The sequence below is a fragment of the Bubalus bubalis genome, chromosome 19, assembly GCF_019923935.1.
Source record: "Bubalus bubalis isolate 160015118507 breed Murrah chromosome 19, NDDB_SH_1, whole genome shotgun sequence".
Lineage (NCBI taxonomy): Eukaryota > Metazoa > Chordata > Mammalia > Artiodactyla > Bovidae > Bubalus > Bubalus bubalis.
In genome coordinates this window covers 17,883,310-17,902,270 of record NC_059175.1, presented here as the reverse complement: position 1 = coordinate 17,902,270, position 18,961 = coordinate 17,883,310, and the positions used below count along the sequence as shown (strand labels likewise).

The 18,961-nt window shown below is 41.6% G+C and overlaps 1 long non-coding RNA gene across 1 annotated transcript in view; it reads left to right on the top strand.

The window, feature by feature from the left end:
* LOC123330623 overlaps window positions 1-18,961 on the top strand; it is a 59,526-nt gene that overhangs the window by 39,209 nt on the left and 1,356 nt on the right. The gene's annotated exons all lie outside the window — the stretch shown is intronic.

The window sequence follows — 18,961 nt, the reverse complement described above, 5'->3', positions numbered from 1 at the left end:
GGGCAAGACAAAATGAGACTCTTAGTAGAAAACATGAGTAACCTACCAACTTGGGGAAATCTGAGGTAGGGAGCCTTTCTGCTTTCTGAATAATTAAAAATCGACTCTTTCATCTAGTTCTGTGAGTTGAATTTCTAATGATGAGTAAAAATCCTTATGTGGTTTCTTTTTGGCCAGCCCTTATTTCTTTCAAGCCAGGAGCCCAGTTGCCCTAGCTGTTTTGCAGAAATCAAGTACAATTCTGAGGAAATGAAATAGTAGAAAGCATTGAGCAATTGTTTGGGCCCAAGAAAGATATTCTGAGGCTCTTGAAATAACCAGAATTGAAAAGGCATATCATTAATCAAATGCAATGTTGCCAAGTAGAAGCTAAATTTAGTTCTAATGTCACAAATCCATAAATGAGACAGTTTCTCTTTATGGCGTTCTGAGATTGTGTCTACCTTCTTTCCTTTCATTCAAAAATTCAACCTGAAATAATTTTGCTTTAATAAAAGCAAGACAAACAAAAGAGCATCATCTGATTCCATTAATATGGCAGTAATATTGTCCAACTTTCTTGTATCTCAATTTAATTATTAGTAACAAATATTTCCACCAAACAATTCACATAAGTATTTTCACCATCTTTTTTTTGTTAATCATTTATCCCATATTAAAAATTCCTGGATAAAAATGCAATGCATAGAAAAATAGGATTAAAAACCTACAGCTTTAAGAGTTTATAATCATCTCTGCAGTGTGCTCATCTAACATTTTAAATGGCTTTTTCCATCATTCTAAACCAATAGGTTAAGTGTTGTGCACACTGTTGTAAAGTGTATTTCATGGCTCACTGGGCTTTTCTGTCTTTAACTTTCCAATATATGTAATTTGATTAAAATTTTTGGCTGGTCAGGATAAGGAGAAATAGAGAGAAATTACTCTTAACGGAATCTCCAGTGTGCCTGGGATTATAATTGAAGCAGAAAGTTGAACATCTTTCTCTGCAGGAAGTTAAAAAAAGGCTTTGTTCCATTTTTACACTGGAGATCATCTGTTATTGTAACCTAGACACCTAAGCCCACTCCAGATTCAGAATGTGCCATTTATAAACATGCATACCAAGTTTCAAATGCCCTCTTTGAATGTTTGCATATAATTTGGAGCTTGCAATGCCCAAGTAAAATACAGTCTCCATTGTATCGCATTACCCACACGGCACGTGAGCTGCCTCTTTTCTCTGACATTGCTTGAATAGACGAAGCATAGTTTGACTTCTTTCAAAAAGAGGAGTTTCTCGGCTTAACTGAAATGATTGCTAGGTATAAGCTGCCAACTTCATTTTCCCCCTACAGGAATGTACATTTTTCCCTATTATAAAATGTACTCATAATAGAAATGAGACAGTTCCCATGAGTGTGGTTATCCAGAGGTAATCTCAACCCAATCTGATTAGAGGCAAGTGGCTCATGCCTCAAAATGCTCCAGGGTATGATTATTTTATGATAACCATACTCTGTATCATGTCTTATTGATTAACTAATAAAGCATCAACATTGCTATTTAGAGGAAAAGCTGAGAAACCAAGGGGGATGACTGATTCTAGAAAGGAAATGATTCTTTCTAAAGATCCAAACTACTTCTTACACCACCTTTTTACAGTTTCAGGTAGAACATGAAAGCTCATCAATGGCCTGTTTTAGTGTCTCTTTGATGCTGAGATCATTAATTTGGTGCATTTATTTACATTTAAATGTACACTAAAAGTACCTCTCTGTGTTGTGAAAGCAGAATGACATTCCTTTCAAGAGGATGCTGTGCTTTTTTCCTCATCATTCAGAGGACTTCATTGCATAGGTCCAAAGGAAATATAGAGAGAACCTAAATATATAGCAACCAGCTTGCCTATGGAAGCCATATGCTGGTAACATCACCTAGCATTGGAGTGAGAAGAGCATATGACTAGCAGGCAAGTATTTTGCACCTAGAATAGCTTTGGGACCATCAGTAGGAGTGTGTCTTTTGGCCCATAAGTCCGACATTCAGGCACCCACAATACCCTTATCTTTCCCAAAGGCTATGACCACACATCTATAAAAAGGTGGGGTGAAGGAACTGAAGCAATTACCTTAGGTGATTCAATGTAACAATCTGATTTGTCACAATTAGTTTATTTTTCATTGTAAATATAAACGTATAGCCTAAATTGCCCAGCCATTGTCTCATTTCCTCTTACTATGTAGACATAGCTAGAATATTCAAATGGAAAAATGTTCCACAAGTCATAGTGTCCAGTTCTAGTTCTTGGTGATGTATATTTTTGACCAAATTAACCTTTGGGAAGTATAATAATCTAGTTACTTCTATAATATTTGATCAAGAGTCACTGGGTGATGAGGTCAAGAGATCTCTTTCCTTCCTCAATCCATTTCTTTGGCTATACACTATTGATGTGGTCTGAACAGAATAACACTTTGAAAAAAGATATACATAGGGATAGCTTAATTTATACATATCTGCTTCAACTATCCCACTAGTCACAGAGCCAGTGGTATTTTTATCTTGCAAATCCAAATCTGCTAGAATGGAATTTCTGTTAATTTCCCAAAGAACATTTCACCAGAACCTCTATCTTTAAGATCTAAGTTTAGTGTTTGCCACAGAAACCATCTGAATAGTTTTCAAAAGGACGTTATAACTGATCAAACTGATCATTTAGCATTAACATCTCCCTATTACCGTGGTACTATTTTTCTTCCTTTTAAAACCAGGATTGTACTGCTCATCCATTTTCTCTCCTATCATGTGTTAGTCACTCAGTCAAGTCTGACTCTTTGGGACCCCATGGACTGTAGCCCAGGGCTCCTCTGCCATGGGATTTCCCAGGCAAGAATACTGGAGTGGGCTGCCATTCCCTTCTCCAGGGGATCTTCCTGACCCATGACGGCACTTTTAAAAATCAGACCTTACGTTTGTATTGTTTGTTTCTACTGGGTAGATGCACTCCTTCTTTAGACAATCTTATTGAGCAGGATGTGAAGACTCATCCTCTAGGCTCTCAACATTAAGGGAACATGGGAACCCCAAAGACTGGTGATGACATTTATCCTAAGAAGAGTTTTCCAAGAAGAGCTTCTCCCCATTTTTTCCCTCCACAAAGTAAAGAGCCAGCAGCTTTGTTGGTTCTGCCTTCTCAGACTTTATTTGATCCTATGATCCTTGTGCTTTTCAGCATAGATGAGTGGTGGCTGATGTTCAAGTTTTTCTCTTCTGCATGCACTGACCTAAAGCATTTTAAAAATTTGTTGTTTGTTTCAAATAAAAACTGGAAATAATTCAGGCATGTGACACCATGTAAGAGGTTGAGTATTCTCCTCTCTTCTCACGTCTGTATCTCTGGCTTTTTCGTTTTTTTGTCTGTGCAGTTCAGGAATTTCCCATGTAAGAATGTGGACTAAGTTATGATGCAGTAACAAGCAATTGTAAAGTTGCTGTGTTTTCAAATAAGATTTATTTTTCACTCTATAGGTGAAACATGGGCTTTTTTGTTTTTTTGGCTGTGTAGTTCAGGAATTTCCCATGTAAGAGTGTGGACTAAGTTATGATGCAGTAACAAACAATTGTAAAGTTGCTGTGTTTTCAAATAAGATTTATTTTTCACTCTATAGGTGAAAACATGGGCCAGCAAGATAGGCTCTGCCCCCGTAACCTGACTCTGGGGCCTGGACTATCTGGGGCACTGCTGTGACTAGAGCAGAGGGAAAGGGGGCTCTGGGGAGTTCTGCACTGCTCCAGTGCCCTGGCCCCAAATGATACACATCGCCAAACACGATGCGCACGGTCCATCTAACTAGGACTGCACCCAGGGAATAGTCAGTGCATGGCTGTCATGGGTCTGGAGGGAGAGAGAGCCGAAACATTTGGTGAATGGCAGGAATGACTATCACATGCCCTCAACTAAAACACTTGAGGTAACTTTTTCCAGCGGATGAAGGAGCTCGTTAGCTTCTTCTCCCCATTACCTAGTAAATTCTCATCCAAAACCTCAGATTAGGGATATTGTCATAAAACTTTCAGGCTCAAGGATAGATTTCTTAGTTTTCTATTGCTGTGCAAAGTTAGTGGCTTAGATAACGTATCCATTGTCTCATCCTTCCCAAGGATTGCTAGTCTGGGTGTGAGAAAAAAAAGGAGTCTGGGTGTGGATTGGCTGGGTGTTCTGCTCAGGGTCTCATCAAACTGTCATCAAGGTGTCACCAGGGCTCAGTCCCATCTGAGGCTTTAGTTCCCCTTCTTGTCTCACTGGTTGTTGGCAGAATTAAGATCCTTGGACTTGTGGGAGTGAAGTCTCCAGCTTCTTGCTCTCTGTTGGTCAGGGACTGCTGTCAGTTCTTAGGAGTCCCCTCAGGTCTTTCCTGGGTTTCCCTGGTGTCGCCAATGGTAAAGAATCTGCCTGCAATGTGGGAGATCTAGGTGCAATCCCTGGGTCAGGAAGATCCCCCTGGAGAAGGGAATGGCAACCCACTCCAGTATTCTTGCCTGGGAAATCCCATGGACAGAGGAGCCTGGCGGGCTACAGCCCATGAGGTCGCAAGGAGTCGGACACAACTGAGTGACTGACACTTTCAGGTCTGTGCCGCACGGTTTCCCCTATAAAAGGTTCACAACGTGGTCATTCACTTCTTCAAGGCTAACAGGGGAAATCTCTCTCACTTGGAACCCTTCTATCACTTTTAAAGGCTCTTTTGGTCAGATGGACCAGGCCCACCTAGGATAATCTCTTTTGATTAACTCAAAGTCAACTAATTAGGGATTTTAATTACATCTATAAATCCCTCTGCCGTATGACATAGCATGATTGAGAGTGACATCACACTGTATTGACAGCTTCCCTCACAGTCAAGGGGAAGGGATTATAAGGGGTACATATATTGGAGGCAGAAACCTTGGTGACTGTCTTAGAATTCTGCTGACACAGAGACACAGAGGCGACAAGATCTGTGCAATTAGAAGCCAGTCTTGAAAGCTTGAGAGTGTTTAGCATCATCTTAATACCTGACTTCCCAGAAAAATTTGTTGGGATTGTTCAATGAATCAACATTTAAAACATAGAAACAACAAGAGAGTGAGGGAAGGAAGAGAGGGAGGAAGGAGGAAAGGGAAGAAAAAAATGGGTGTGAACTATCTTGAAGTTGAGAGAGCCATGAGGCAGTGATGGGGTGGTGTGCGAATCAGGTTAGCCTCCCAAATGCTATACTTGAAGTTTATTCCCAAGTGTCACCCTCCAGTAGAGATGTGGCATTCTTAGGTGGCCCCTGATGGTGTATCTCATTGTATTTCCTTTTGAAGGGAGCTTTTTTTTTTTAAGGTTTACTTTAAAGGAACTCACTGCATTATTTTCTGGAGAGAAGAACGTTGGTTGCTCTACTTCTTGCTCAACTGCTTAAGACGGCTCATTATTCTCTGATACGTGCAGTATTGCCCAGAAGTAATTTTCCTTTTATTTTTGCCCACAAGGTGGAAAATTAAGGTTGAAATACAACTTTATTTTTGCTCTTCCCAGAAGGGGTGACAGTGGAGTCTTTCCCTGCATGTTTTTCGGCAAGCGGTGAAATAGTATTTTGGCTGCAGCTGTTGACACCTCTCTCCTACTTTGGCAAGTGTTTTGTGCAGTGTCTCCTGCCCTTGTCTGTGGCCCAGAGGCCCATCCCGGGGTCTTGCAGGAGGTAGGGGGACCTCCCTCCTAGAGCCTTCGTGACCTGGTGTTTCTGCCTGGCACCGTGCTCAGTGTGCCTTGGCATGCTCTTCATTTCCTAATTGGAGAAACGTATTCCCAGTCTCTCTAAAACATATCTGCCCAAGAAATACCACTTTGGGGACTGAAGAGATGGAGAAGTTTTAATGAAGACTTGACCATCAGTGATTTTGATTTCTTCGGTCCTGAGTGTAATAAACACACTAGTAAAATCATTGACCACGGGAGACTTTGTACATTTTTAAGAGACTTTCTCTCAATTTCACTTTCTGTCTCCTATTGGCCTTTTAAAAATCTATTCCAATGAATTAAAATTCTTCCAATGAACAATTTAAAGAACTATAATAAAAAAATCACCAAGATTACCTATTAGATCCACTTCTTTAGATCTTTTCTTCCATTTACATTTAACATCATTTTGTGACCCATATGGTAGGAAAAGTGTTTTTGTTTTTTTTTTTTTTTCCAGCTAAGGAAACTTTAAAGAATCTGTAGGGTCTTGAAACATCCATTCATTATTTATTCAACGGATTTCTTGAGTAAGTACTATGAACACAGCACTGCCCTGGGCATTTGAGACTTACTTCCCTGGTGGCTCAGCTGGTAAAGAATCCACCTGCAATGCAGGAGACCTGGGTTTGATCCCTGGGTTGGGAAGATCCCCTGGAGAAGGGAAAGGCTACCCACTCCAGTATTCTGGTCTGGAGAATTCCATGAACCATACAGTCACAAAGAGTCAGACACAACTGAGCGACTTTCACACAGGTCACAAAAAGACCTAGTCTTTGCCCTCAGGGAGGATAGCTGGTGGAAAAAACTTAAGTTTAAAATCAAACAGACCTGATTTTAATTCTTGTTTTGACATCTGTTGGGTATAAACTTTATACGTCTTATGTTTTCCTCTAAGTCTCAGTTTCTTGTCTGTAAAATGGGCATAATAAACTGTATCTCCTTAGACTGTAAATATTCAGACTCTAGTCACATAAAAAAATATATATTACATAATGACCAAGTTATTATCAAGGAGTCATTTAGTGTTTAAAAAAACACATAAATATAATCCACAAAGAATACCTACCCAAAACCTAGAGTAAACACCTTTATTAATGATAAAATGTTAAAAGCGTTCCATTTAAAGTCAGTCATAAGCTAATAGCAGTTATTATCACCACTTCTATATTCAATATTATATTGGAGTTGCTTGTCAACACAGCAAGACATGAAAAACAACGAAAAGCATAAGGATTGAAAAGCAGGAAACATGATTGGCAATATTTAGGGAGGATATGACCACCTGCAACAGAGCCCAGGGCAACCTATATAAAAGGTATCGAGATTTCTTTCAGGCTGGTTTGATAATATGATCAATATACTAAAACTAATTTTTTTGTGTACTTAACAACTTGGAAAACATATTTTTAAAGATTTTTTTAATAAAGAAACTAGAAATGAACTTAACAAAGGACTTCCCAGGCCAGTATGAAAAAAATTATAAATCTTGTTTGAAGAACTTACCCAGATTATATTCCGTAGCCAATAACTATAATCACACATATGGGCATATATTTATATATATACATATCCTCAGTTCCATTGCACTTTACATTGCTTTGACGTGCTGGCCTGCCTTACCAAAATCATGGCACACTCACCTACAAGCATTGCATCTTCTTTATCCATTCAGCCGTTGAGGGACATTCAGTTGTTTATATGTCTTAGTTATTGGAAATAGTGCTCCAATAAAAATAGGGGTGCATGTATCTTTTTGAATTATAGTTTCATCTGGATGTGTGCCCCGGATTGGGATTGCTGGATCATGCTGCTGCTGCTAAGTCACTTCAGTCGTGTCCGACTCTGTGTGACCCCATAGACGGCGGCCCACCAGGCTCCCCCGTCCCTGGGATCCTCCAGGCAAGAACACTGGAGTGGGTTGCCATTTCCTTCTCTAATGCATGAAAGGGAAAAGTGAAAGTGAAGTCACTCGGTCGTGTCTGACTCTTCGCAACCCCATGGTCTGCAGCCTACCAGGCTCCTTCGTCCATGGGATTTTCCAGGCAAGAGTACTGGAGTGGGGTGCCATTGCCTTCTCCTGTTGGATTATATGGTAGCTCTATTTTTGGCTTTTTTTTTGAGGAACCTCCATACTGTTCTCCAAAGTGGCTACACCAACTTACATTCCCACCAACAGCATAGGAAGGTTCCCTTTCCTTCACATTCTCTCAAGCATTTGTTGTTTGTAGACTTTTTAATGATGGCCATTCTGACCAGTGTAAGGTGGTAGTACCTTGTTGTAGTTTTGATTTGCATTCCTCTAATAATTAGCAATCTTTAGCATCTTTCATGGGCCTGTTGGCCATCTATATATCTTTTCTGGAGAAATGTCTATTTAGGTCTTCTGCTCATTTTTCAATTGCATTGTTTATTTTGTTGTTGTTGTTGAACTGTATGAACTGTTTGCATATTTTGGAAATTAAGCTCTTGTCAGTCACACCATTTGCAAATATTTTAAGAGACATTATTTTTCAAATTATTTTTGAAAGAGAAAATTTTGATGACTACTAAGTTAGTTGACTACTTGATACATTTCCTGTTTGCAAAATGCCAACTTCTCCCAGATTCTGTCAGTTGGTGACCCTGCTTCTATGTACTGAAAAAAAAAAATGAAGCAATCAGACAAGAACTTCCATACCACCCGCTACATCTGTACACCCACTAGCATCTGGACTTACACACTTACGATTCTTCCTGCTCCTGTAGATGAACTCCCCAAGCCTTGAACTAAACCCAAGCCCTCTCTTTATCCCTTCTTATCTACCTCAGGGCATTGCTCTAGCAATTTGACTCTCTCCTGCATCATCCATTGTTCCCTTTTTATGCTAGGATCCTTTCTATGAGTATATAGATATGCTATTATTTCCTCTCATCTTACAAACAAAAACCTTTCTTGATCTACTTTCCCTTCCAGCAACCACCCATTTCCCTCAACCCCTTTATTACATAAATTTTATAATTTTTAACAAAATCACCTCTGTTATCTATTCTCAATTCTTTGATTTTCACTTAGACCCACTTCAGTGAGGTCTCTCCCCCACTGCCATTGCTCTTGGCAAGGCCACTGGTGGCTGCTGCTTGCTGCTCCCAGTGGTCAGTTCCCAGGCCCTATCTCACTTAACCTAAGAGCAGCATGTTGCACACACTCCTTAAAAACGGCTTCTTCCCTTGACATCTAAGACCCCATTCTCACCTAGAGATTTTTTCTGGTCACTCCTCCTCAGTGCCTTTTGCTGTTTCTTCCTTTTTAATCCAGCTTCTAAGAATTGGAATGTTCCAGAGCTCAGTCCTTGGGCATCTCCTCTGTCTACATACATTCCCTAGTCATCACATTCAATCTCATCACTTCAAATACCACCTTACCTCCTTGCTCCAGGTATCTTCTGTTTCCCTTTAGATCTATTCTCAATCTTTCTAATTCCTGGGCTTTGCCTCAGGAGGTCAGCTTTTACGTACTTTATCAACAGGCCCCTGTGCCTTCTGGCTCCTGTTGGTTGTAGATAGGATATTAAGGGGAGAGAGAAGCATGATGATATTCTCTCGGCTCCTCCTGGGTAAGGACCTTAACAAAAGATGTCTCCTCTCAACACCCCCTTATTCACCCAGGTGTTTCCCAGTTCCTGTGACCCCCTATTTCTCGTGGTTTTTTGGTGTTTGCAACACTCAGAGTTTCCCATGATTCCTTGGGTTTCCCTACATGCCCACCTCTAAAAATAGCCCCTCTGTAAATAAATTCTACTTAAATATTCCTAATTTGCATATTCCATTATTTTCTGTTGGGATTCTGACTGATACGGTTAAGTGACTTCCAAGTGTATAACTTCAGTTGACATCTCCCTTCTGAACTTCAGTCTTCAGTATCTAGCAGGCCACAAAGCACATCCCCTGAGCTGTCTACTAGAAATCTCAAACTTATGAAGAGTTTTGAGCACCTGACATCCTACCTCCAACTTACTCTTTCACACCTTGGTAAAGGGCAGCAGCATCTCTCCTGTTGCTCAGGAATGTCTCTTGGACTAATCAGTCCTCGGAACCTCTCCCCACTCACATCTCATTCATCAGCAAATCTTCTTGGTGTTGCTTCTTACTGGCCACTTCTCACCACCCTGTTGCCATGACCCTGGTCCAAGCCACCATCACGGCACATTTGAATGATTGTAGGAACCTGTCGATGGCCTCCTACTTACTTCCTGCTTCATAGGTTTTCAACACAGCAGCCAGGGCAGCCCTGTTTATACATAGTCAGATCACATCCCTCCTCTGGTCAATAGCCTAGCCTCACTCTGGTCCATGTGAATGACTGGGTCCCTGTCTCCTTTCTGACCTCAGGTCCTACAGTCCCTGCCTTTGTTATCTCTGCTCTAGCCAGCCCAGCTCTTCATGTGAAATTTCCTATATTTGCCTTTCTTCTGCCTTCCCCCAGATAGGCATGTGACCAGTTTCCTTGCTTCATTTTGACCTTTCATTTATTAGTTTTACATATTTGTTATTTTTACCTATTTATTCTTTCTATTGTCTTCTACCTACTAGAATGTATGTTAGATCATGGCAAGGATTTTTGCCCCTTGACATAAGTGTCTGGCAGAGAGCAGTTGAATTTTGAGTGAATTAAAACATTTTAAAGAGACCTAAATAAATGGAGATACACTATTTTAATGGATAGGAAAACTCAGTATTATGAAGATGTCAATTTTCCTCAAATTGATCTATAAACTCAGTGCAATTCCAATAAAAATGCCCACAGAGGTTTTCAAAGAACTTGACAAATCGATTCTAAATGTATATCAATGAGCAGAGCCTAAGAATAGCTAAGCATTCTTGAAGAAGAATAAGGTGGGAAATTTTGCCTTTCCTAATAGCAACATTTTATCATACAGGTATGGTAAATAAGACTAGGCTCAGGACTAAAAAAGTGATGATAGAACAAAATGGAAAACCTAGAAGCAGACTTGTGCATATGGAAACTTAACATATGACAGAGATGGCATTGCAGTCATTGGAAACAGGGAGGATAATTTGATAAATTTTCCTGGGACACTTGCTTATATCAATACATATGGAAAACAAGTGAAGTTGGATCCCTATCTCACACCATACACATAATGCATCTCAGGTGAATTAAACTTAAATGTGTATAGCAAAACTTCAAAATTTTTAGCATAAAATAGAAAAATATCTTTATGACTTTGGAGTAGAGAAGGACTTACTAAAAAGATCAAAAAAGTACTAGCTATGAAGAAAATATTGGTAAATCTTCCCACATAAAAATGAGCAATATTTGTTTGTTACAAAAGTGAAAATATGTATTACAAAATGGAAGAAGATATTTGGAACAAATACAGCTGACAAATTATTATTATTCAGAATATGTAAATAACACTTAAAAATCGATTAGAAAAATACAAATATCTCAAAATGAAATGGGCAAAAGACTTGAACAAGCTTTCACAGAAGCAGAAACAAAATGACCAATATTCACGATGATAATCATCAGTAATCAGAAAAATTCAAATTTATATTTGTATTGGAAATCACTAGATTTTTTTGAATTAAAAAAAATGCTATGGAATGCAGCTTAAGTGAGAATATGGAGCCCCTACACACTGTTGATAGAAATGTCACTAGGACATTTTACTATCATGGGAAAAACAATTTGGTATGATCCTTTAAATGTGAACTTTCACAAAAGTTTCCCTGTAGCTCAGTGGTAAAGAATCTGCCTGCAATGCAGGAGACGAGAGTTTGATTCCTAGGTTGGGAAGATTCCCTGGAGAAGGAAATGGCAAACCACTCCAGTATTCTTGCCTGAAGAATCCCATTAACAGAGGAGCCCACTGGGCTATAGTCCATTGGGTTGCAAAGAGTCAGACACAACTGAGTGACTCAACAACAACAAAAATAAAAGCATAGTGCCTGGAGCCCTGCTTAGAAATGTTTGTAGTACTGTTGTTTATAATGTGCATGCATGTAAGTCGCTTCAGTGGTGTCTAAGTCTCTTCTGTCTCCTGCCTTGGCAGGTGGTTTCTTTACCACTAGCACCACCTGAGAAGCACATTGTTTATAATAACAAACATCAAACAGCTCTGCTCAGAGAGACTCAATTTTAAGACTCTAGAAGTAACCTTTGACTATATGAGTGTATAAGTTGTATGTGTGTGTGTGTTAGTCACTCAATAATGTCTGACTCTTTGCAACCCCATGGACTGTAGCCCTCCTCTGTCCATGGGATTCTCTAGGCAAGAATACTGCAGTGGGTTGCCATTTCCTCCTCCAGGGGAATTTCCCAACCCAGGGATTGAACCCATGTCTCTTATGTCTTCTGCATTGGCTGCTGCTGCTGCTAAGTCGCTTCAATCGTGTCTGACTCTGTGCGACCCCATAGACGGAAGCCCACCAGGCTCCCCCGTCCCTGGGATTCTCCAGGCAAGAACACTGGAGTGGGTTGCCATTTCCTTCTCCAATGCATGAAAGTGAAAAGTGAAAGGGAAGTTGCTCAGTTATGTCTGACTCTTAGCGACCCCATGGACTGCAGCCCATCAGGCTCCTCTGCCCATGGGATTTTCCAGGCAAGAGTACTGGAGTGGGGTGCCATTGCCTTCTCCGTCTGCATTGGCAGGCAGGTCCTTTACCGCTAGCACCACCTGGGAAGCATTATAAGTTGTATGTATTTACACTATATAATATTTAAGAACATGAATGAAGCAGAGCTACACATTGGCCTTCTTTCTGGTGTGATTGTTCTGGGTTGCTCCTCTCCTAACAGGACATGCGGCTCAGCTGCAGGGCAGGACAGCCAGCCCTCCCAGTAACAGTGTGGACTTGCAGGGCAGGCCCATCTCCCTTCCCCTAAAACTCTGCTTCTGACTCATCCTGCCCCTGACTATACACTCCCTCCTACACCCAAAGCAGGCTTTGTGAGTGTGTCTGTGAAGGGGAGTGAAGGGAGGATTTCAAATAGTGTTAGGATTCTGCAAGAAAAGAGGAAATAGGCACTGGGTAGAAAGCCATTGTCCACTGGTCTGTCCCTCTTTCCACGAGACAGTCTTCTTGAGGGGAGGGACCATGTCCTAATTATCTGCATTCCCTGAACACAGTGCCTGGCACACCTCAAGCATTCAAGGAACTGAAAAGAAGATTAGCCCAAGTCAGACCTAACTAGTCAGACCAACTGAAAGAGAAATCAGGTCAAGAGCCTCTTGCCAGAACCAACACACTCCCTGGGAAAGCTGGAATCTACAGATAAGGAAATGGGTGGGTGATGGATTAGGAAGTAGAGGTATTTTAAGGGCTTTATTTGACTAGCAAAAGAAAAGCTCACTGGTGGGGCACCAGCCTCCCCTGCAGTGGCAGGGCGAATAGAGCCCTGATGTGTTTTGATGCGAGTGTCCTGAAATTTTCGGCAGTCACTCCATGATGCGGTGGTATTTTCCTGATCTGAAAACGAGCACAGCAGACACTGGCACCCTCCAGTTGCCAGGGTATGGAATGTGGCTTACCATTCAACTGGAACAGTGTTTTTGGCAGTAGTGCCTGGGTAGCCTTTCTCAGCTCGTCCCCTGCTCAAGCCAGCCACTTACTAGATGGGCCGGCTGGCATGACAATGATTAGGCACCAGTCTCCTTGGACCTGCCCACTTGCTCCCTGTTTTCCCAATTAGCCTGGTATTAACATTTCATATCTCTCTGATGGGGACTAATTTACCACCCCTGTGTCTGATGAGGTATAGAGGAACTCAAAAGTTCCCTGACTTATGGTTAAAAAAAAAAAAATCAAGATCTGGCCAGTATATTCAAACATTCAGGACAAAAATTGGCCCTTATCCCTGCCTCCGTACTGGGTCACCTTGTATGGCTTTTTACTTGCTGTCTTACACAAAGGCTCTCCTTAGGGGCTTGAGGGGGGGCTAGTCCAAATGCACTACGCACACTAAACCTGCGGTGTGGGTTGAATCCCGTGTCTGCCAGGAGGAGGGGGCCCTTAGGACTCAGGGGCATCAGCTGCTTGCCCGAGGGGCACTTTTTGTCTAACTGGCACAGAGGCCTGATATTTCCTTCCCATCCTGTCCTGAGGATGGACCCAGAAGCCCTGGACTGATTTGCAATTGCTTCCTGCCTTAGCTATGGCTAGGAATGAGCCCGTATGCAGAACAGCATGACCCAAGCCTGTCTTCCTGGAGATCTGTGTCTCCCTATGCTGTCTGTCTGTGAGCATGTCCCAGCCCAAGGGGCACCCTGTGCTGTGGGGCCATGGCTGCCCAGCCTGCTCTCAGACTTCGCTCTGGCTCCCTACCTAGCTGATTCCTGGCTCACCACTTAGCCATGAACTTCCCTTTGTGCCCAGGTCCCTGCCTGGTTGCTGATGCCATCCCTAGCTGCTGCTGGTCCCCCCTGGCTTTCAGTCCTGACTCTTCAAAACTTAGCACTGACAGCAGCCTCCAATTGGGACAAGAAGGGATTGTTTTCCATTCAGCCAAATAAGACATCTTTGAGTAGCCAGGCTTCATGCCCTGGGGCACCCTACACATAACCCTGTTTACAGATAGCCTCTTGGACCCTTCTGTTACAGCACCCCTCCCAACCCGTTCTTCTGGTCAGTGGCCACAGAGTTCATTCCACTGTTATCTCTCATGCCACATATCTCTCTAGATTACAGGTCTTCCTTCTTGGTATTATTTTCAGCAATGTGTTCAGACACTCAGTAACATTCTTCATAGCTTGAGCCAGCTCCTGAGAGTCTCCAAACCTTATGCCTCTCCAGGAGTCATCCCCTTACACACAGACGCCTGCATGCATGCACACATGCATACATGTGCAGGCATTCACATGCACAAGAGTCTGCTTTGGGGGGTGGGATTCAGATTTGGTTGCTGGAGCCATGTCCAGGGTAAGTCAGAAGGCTGCCTGCAATTCTGTGTTGTTAGTGGAAAGACTGGTTGTCCCATCTTGGAGCGGAGCTTCTTGACTTGCTGGCATAGGAGCAACAAAGGCAAATAGGTCCAGAAAGAAAGTCAGGATTGGGGAGCAATAAAAGATGAGGGAAAGTGGTCCAGTCAAAAGCCTGGGAGAAAAGCTCACACTTTGAAAAAATGTGCTTGAGAGCTGTCATGCCCCCTGCTTCCATGTTCTGCCTCATCTCCATTTCTCTCTAGAAGCTTTGCAGAGAACAGCTCCCTTTCCCCTCATAATTTATTCTAGCCACCTGTTCATCCCAGCACACTTTTGATCTGATTCCTATGGCTCAGCTCCCGGTGTTTGCCTCAGTCACCTTGGCGACACATGGATTTTGTTCCGCCCCTTTCCCCCACCTGGCCCTCTCCCACGGGGAATTCTAGCATTCAGCATCCCCTCGCACTGTGGTTTCAGGGAGTATGAGCACATTCAGGGCTGGAATCATTATGTTCCTTTTACTCTCTCCAGAGCATATGATGTGATTCCAGGCACACATCACATGATTAGCTGATGTTTCTTAATTGATTGATGGGCAGATTCCCTATAAGCATGCTTTCCATCACATCTTGTAAAGTGGTAATTTTCAGCATGTACTGTGGGGATGCGTTGCACTAGAATCTCATTGCGTATTTTCTAAAATGCAAAATCTTGGAATCCCACCACATACCTACTAAATCAGACTTTCTGGGAGTAGAATTCTGGCCTTTACATGGTGGTGGATAAAAGATGGCCACAAATTCTTTGACATTTCTGCCGTCAAGAAGTAAGATTTGTTTCTCCTCCCCTTGAAATCCACCCATGGCTGCTTTGAGCAATGAGGTGATAGTCTGTCAGTTCCAGGTCTAGCCTTAGTCTCTGGGAGCCCTGGACCATGTGGAGAGACCTTATGGATACAAGGAGAAAGAGAAAAACCTGGCTGCCCCAGTTTACAGTCATCCTCTCCAATTTGCCAGGCATGAGGGCGAAGCTGTCTTAGATCCTCCAGGTGAGACCAAACACCATTCAAAAACCAATGGGTAACCCAAGATGATCACATTGAGCAGAAGAATCACCCAGCTGAGCCCTGTCAGAATTCCTGACCCACAAAATCACAAAATATAATAAAACGCTTGTTGCTCTAAGCCTCTATGTTTTGGGATAGTTTGTCATATAGATAGACAGATAATAGGAATATACAGATATCACAAAGTCTCCAGGTTATTCTTGTGTATCCTAGAATTTGATTCATTGTTGCAAAGGAATCTGACATTTAATGAGTGAAATATTGAAGAGTAGAAAAATAAGTAATTTCATAATTTGCTGTCTACATATCCTAGGGAAACAGGAGATATGGCAAAATAAAACCTCATCATTTATGTGGTTGAACTCATTTTGTTTACTGAACAATAGACCAATTCTGTACAGAGCACAAGAAAGAGAATTCTTCTAGCTAGCTCTCCTGAACTTTTCTAGACAATCCAGTTGCCACAGACAGTGTTAATAAACAATGTCACCCCAGTGGAATAAAATTCAGCTTTGGATTTAAAATGCAGTGAGTCCTGACAACATTTGGTTTGGACATGTTTCCTAAGTCTATGATTCCAGGCCAACACTAAGAAGATTTTCTTTTCTTTTTTTCTCTTGGGAGTATATTTTAAGACTGAAGCTTGTGGGTTTCTTTCAGGATTCATAATGAAACCTTTAGGCTTGAAAGTCACATGACTGACCTCTGGTTTTACCATAGTTTGGGATGAAAACCACAGGATCCTACAAACCCCACTGGGATTTGTGATTTTTGTTTTGGTTTCTCAACAAAGCAGTTTGGACAAATCTGAGAAATTTTTACAGACTCAGCAGAGATCGGTGTGAAACTCAGCATCTTCCTTGGATGCTTCAGCTCAGCTTCAGTGGGTTTGGACAGGCCCAGTGCTTAAAAATGGAACTCTAAAAGCATAAAACCACACAGGCCAAAAATATTTTCCAAAATGAGTTTAACTAAGCTGAAGCTGCTGGGATCTGTGCCCTTTCTGCACAGACAAGCAAATGCGCCCCTTCCACCCTGACTTCCAACCTGCCATCAAGCTCATTGGGTCTCTTGTGTCACATGCTGGGCAGAGCTGTCCCTTTGGAACAGAACCCTGGCCTCGTCAGACACTCATCAGAGGTGACAGTGTGTTTCCAAAACCTCAGTAATTCAAAGTCTGGCAAGAAATCCATCTCTCTGTTTATTTCTATTTTGTTCTTCCAAAAAACAGACTGTCCATATGGTGGTATCACTTGAGGATAGCTGACAAATAAATATCATCATCCGTTAAGCCAGTGGTTCCCAAACAACTGGTCTAGTCCATGGCAGGGCTTTAACATTAGTTGAGCTGCTGGTTAGAAATATAGATTCCCAGGCAGTCCTGCTGAATCAGGACTTCTGGGTGGGAGCCCAGGAATCTTCATTTTTAGTGAGTTGCTCAGATGATTGTATACGTCTAAGTTTAGGAAACACTTCGGTGTTTAAAAAATATGACACTTCTGCTTCTGGCCAAGATGGAATAACAGGGATTGGATTTCTCCTGCTGCCTGAAACAATGAAAAAACCTAAAACTAAATGTATAAAAGAGTGGTTTTCAGATTCCGGACATCATGCAGCACATGATGGTAACTGCTGACAGGGGAATAAATGAGTTTCCAGATGCCAGAAATGGGGAGAGGACAACACTCAGTGTATAAAAGGACATTTATGAGACGAGATCACGAGACGGTGACTTCATTTTACTCTACCAAGAGTCTCATTCACATCAGAGAAGAGTCATCACACCTGGGTGCCTGGATGAATAACCTGTGGTCCTTCCTTCCAGTGGGATATTCTGGTACATAGGTGTGCCTGTGCTGATGGAGACAGGTGATGAATAGGTTTGCAGCATGCTCTTATTTGTGTTGTAAAAGAGAAAGATTTACATATTATAATATGCAGAATATCCCTGGGGGAAACCAGAAAGTGGTATGTTGGGGGGTGTGGCCAAGGAATAGCTCTGGGGAACTAGGATGGGGTGGGTAGGAGATTTGTTTGACTGCACACTTTTTGTCCTGTTAAGATATCTTAAAATCTTTTTATATATTTCATTTAAATAAAAAATCAAAATAAATGAGTCATCTTAAGGATTTATGTAAACATTTAATCAAATTTTGTTTGGTTTCCCCAAACTCATCAATCATATAACTCTTTAGGAAAGCATCAACCATGTAAAGCAATTGTTACAATATGATCCATGCAATCATTTATTCTATATGTCATTCACGATTTAGTTTTTTATTCATCTGGCATATAATACAATACTACACACTGAAAAATGGCAACAAATTACATCATTATTGTGTTTCAACTTGCTCACAAGATAGGTAGTTGTCACTGTTGTCTGTTCATTTCCAAAATATGAGTTTAAAATGATTTAATTGTTTTTGGAGTCTGGCACAGTCCCACACAATGCCCAGCATCAATTATCTGGTTACATACACATTCCTGTGGTTGTTCTAAAATCTACCAAATGGTTCTACTTTAGACTCCCAAGTGTCAGAAGAGTAAGACGATCTAAGGCCCTTGTTTTCCCTATGCATGCATGCGTGTGTGCTAAGTCGCTTCAGTCGTATTCAACTCTTTGTGATCCTAAGAACTGTAGCTTGCTAGGCTCCTCTGTCCATGGAATTCTCCAGACAAGGATACTGAGTGGATTGCCGTGCTTTTTTCCAGGGGATCTTCCCAACCCAGGGGATGAACCTGCATCTCTTAAGTGTCCTGCACTGGCAGGTGGGCTCTTTACCACTAGCACCACCTGGGAAGCCCCTTCTCTATTCATGGGTACACGTAAAACAAAAAAAGCTTCCAAAGCAGAATGATTGTTCTTCCCTCAGGCCACGGTCAGCCTCCCCACTGGATGTCCAGAGTCGGATCTCTGGGTCAGGGGACTCTGCTCTGCACTTGCTATTGTACTTTATGTTCTTCTCTTAAGGATGTGCCATTTACATGTTTTTGTTGTTAAGCAAGAGATGAGCTATTATATATAAACTATCTAGAATTTTGCTTGTGCAAACAATAAAGATTTTATAAGTTTTAAGAATTAAGAGGCCCAAAGAATAGATTTAATCAAAGAACCAAGGTCAAAGAAAGGGATTCAGGGAATCTAAATAACTGAGAAATCATTTCCCTTCTTAAGAGCTGATATTCCATTATGATCTCTCTCCTTGTGTATTCCCAGCA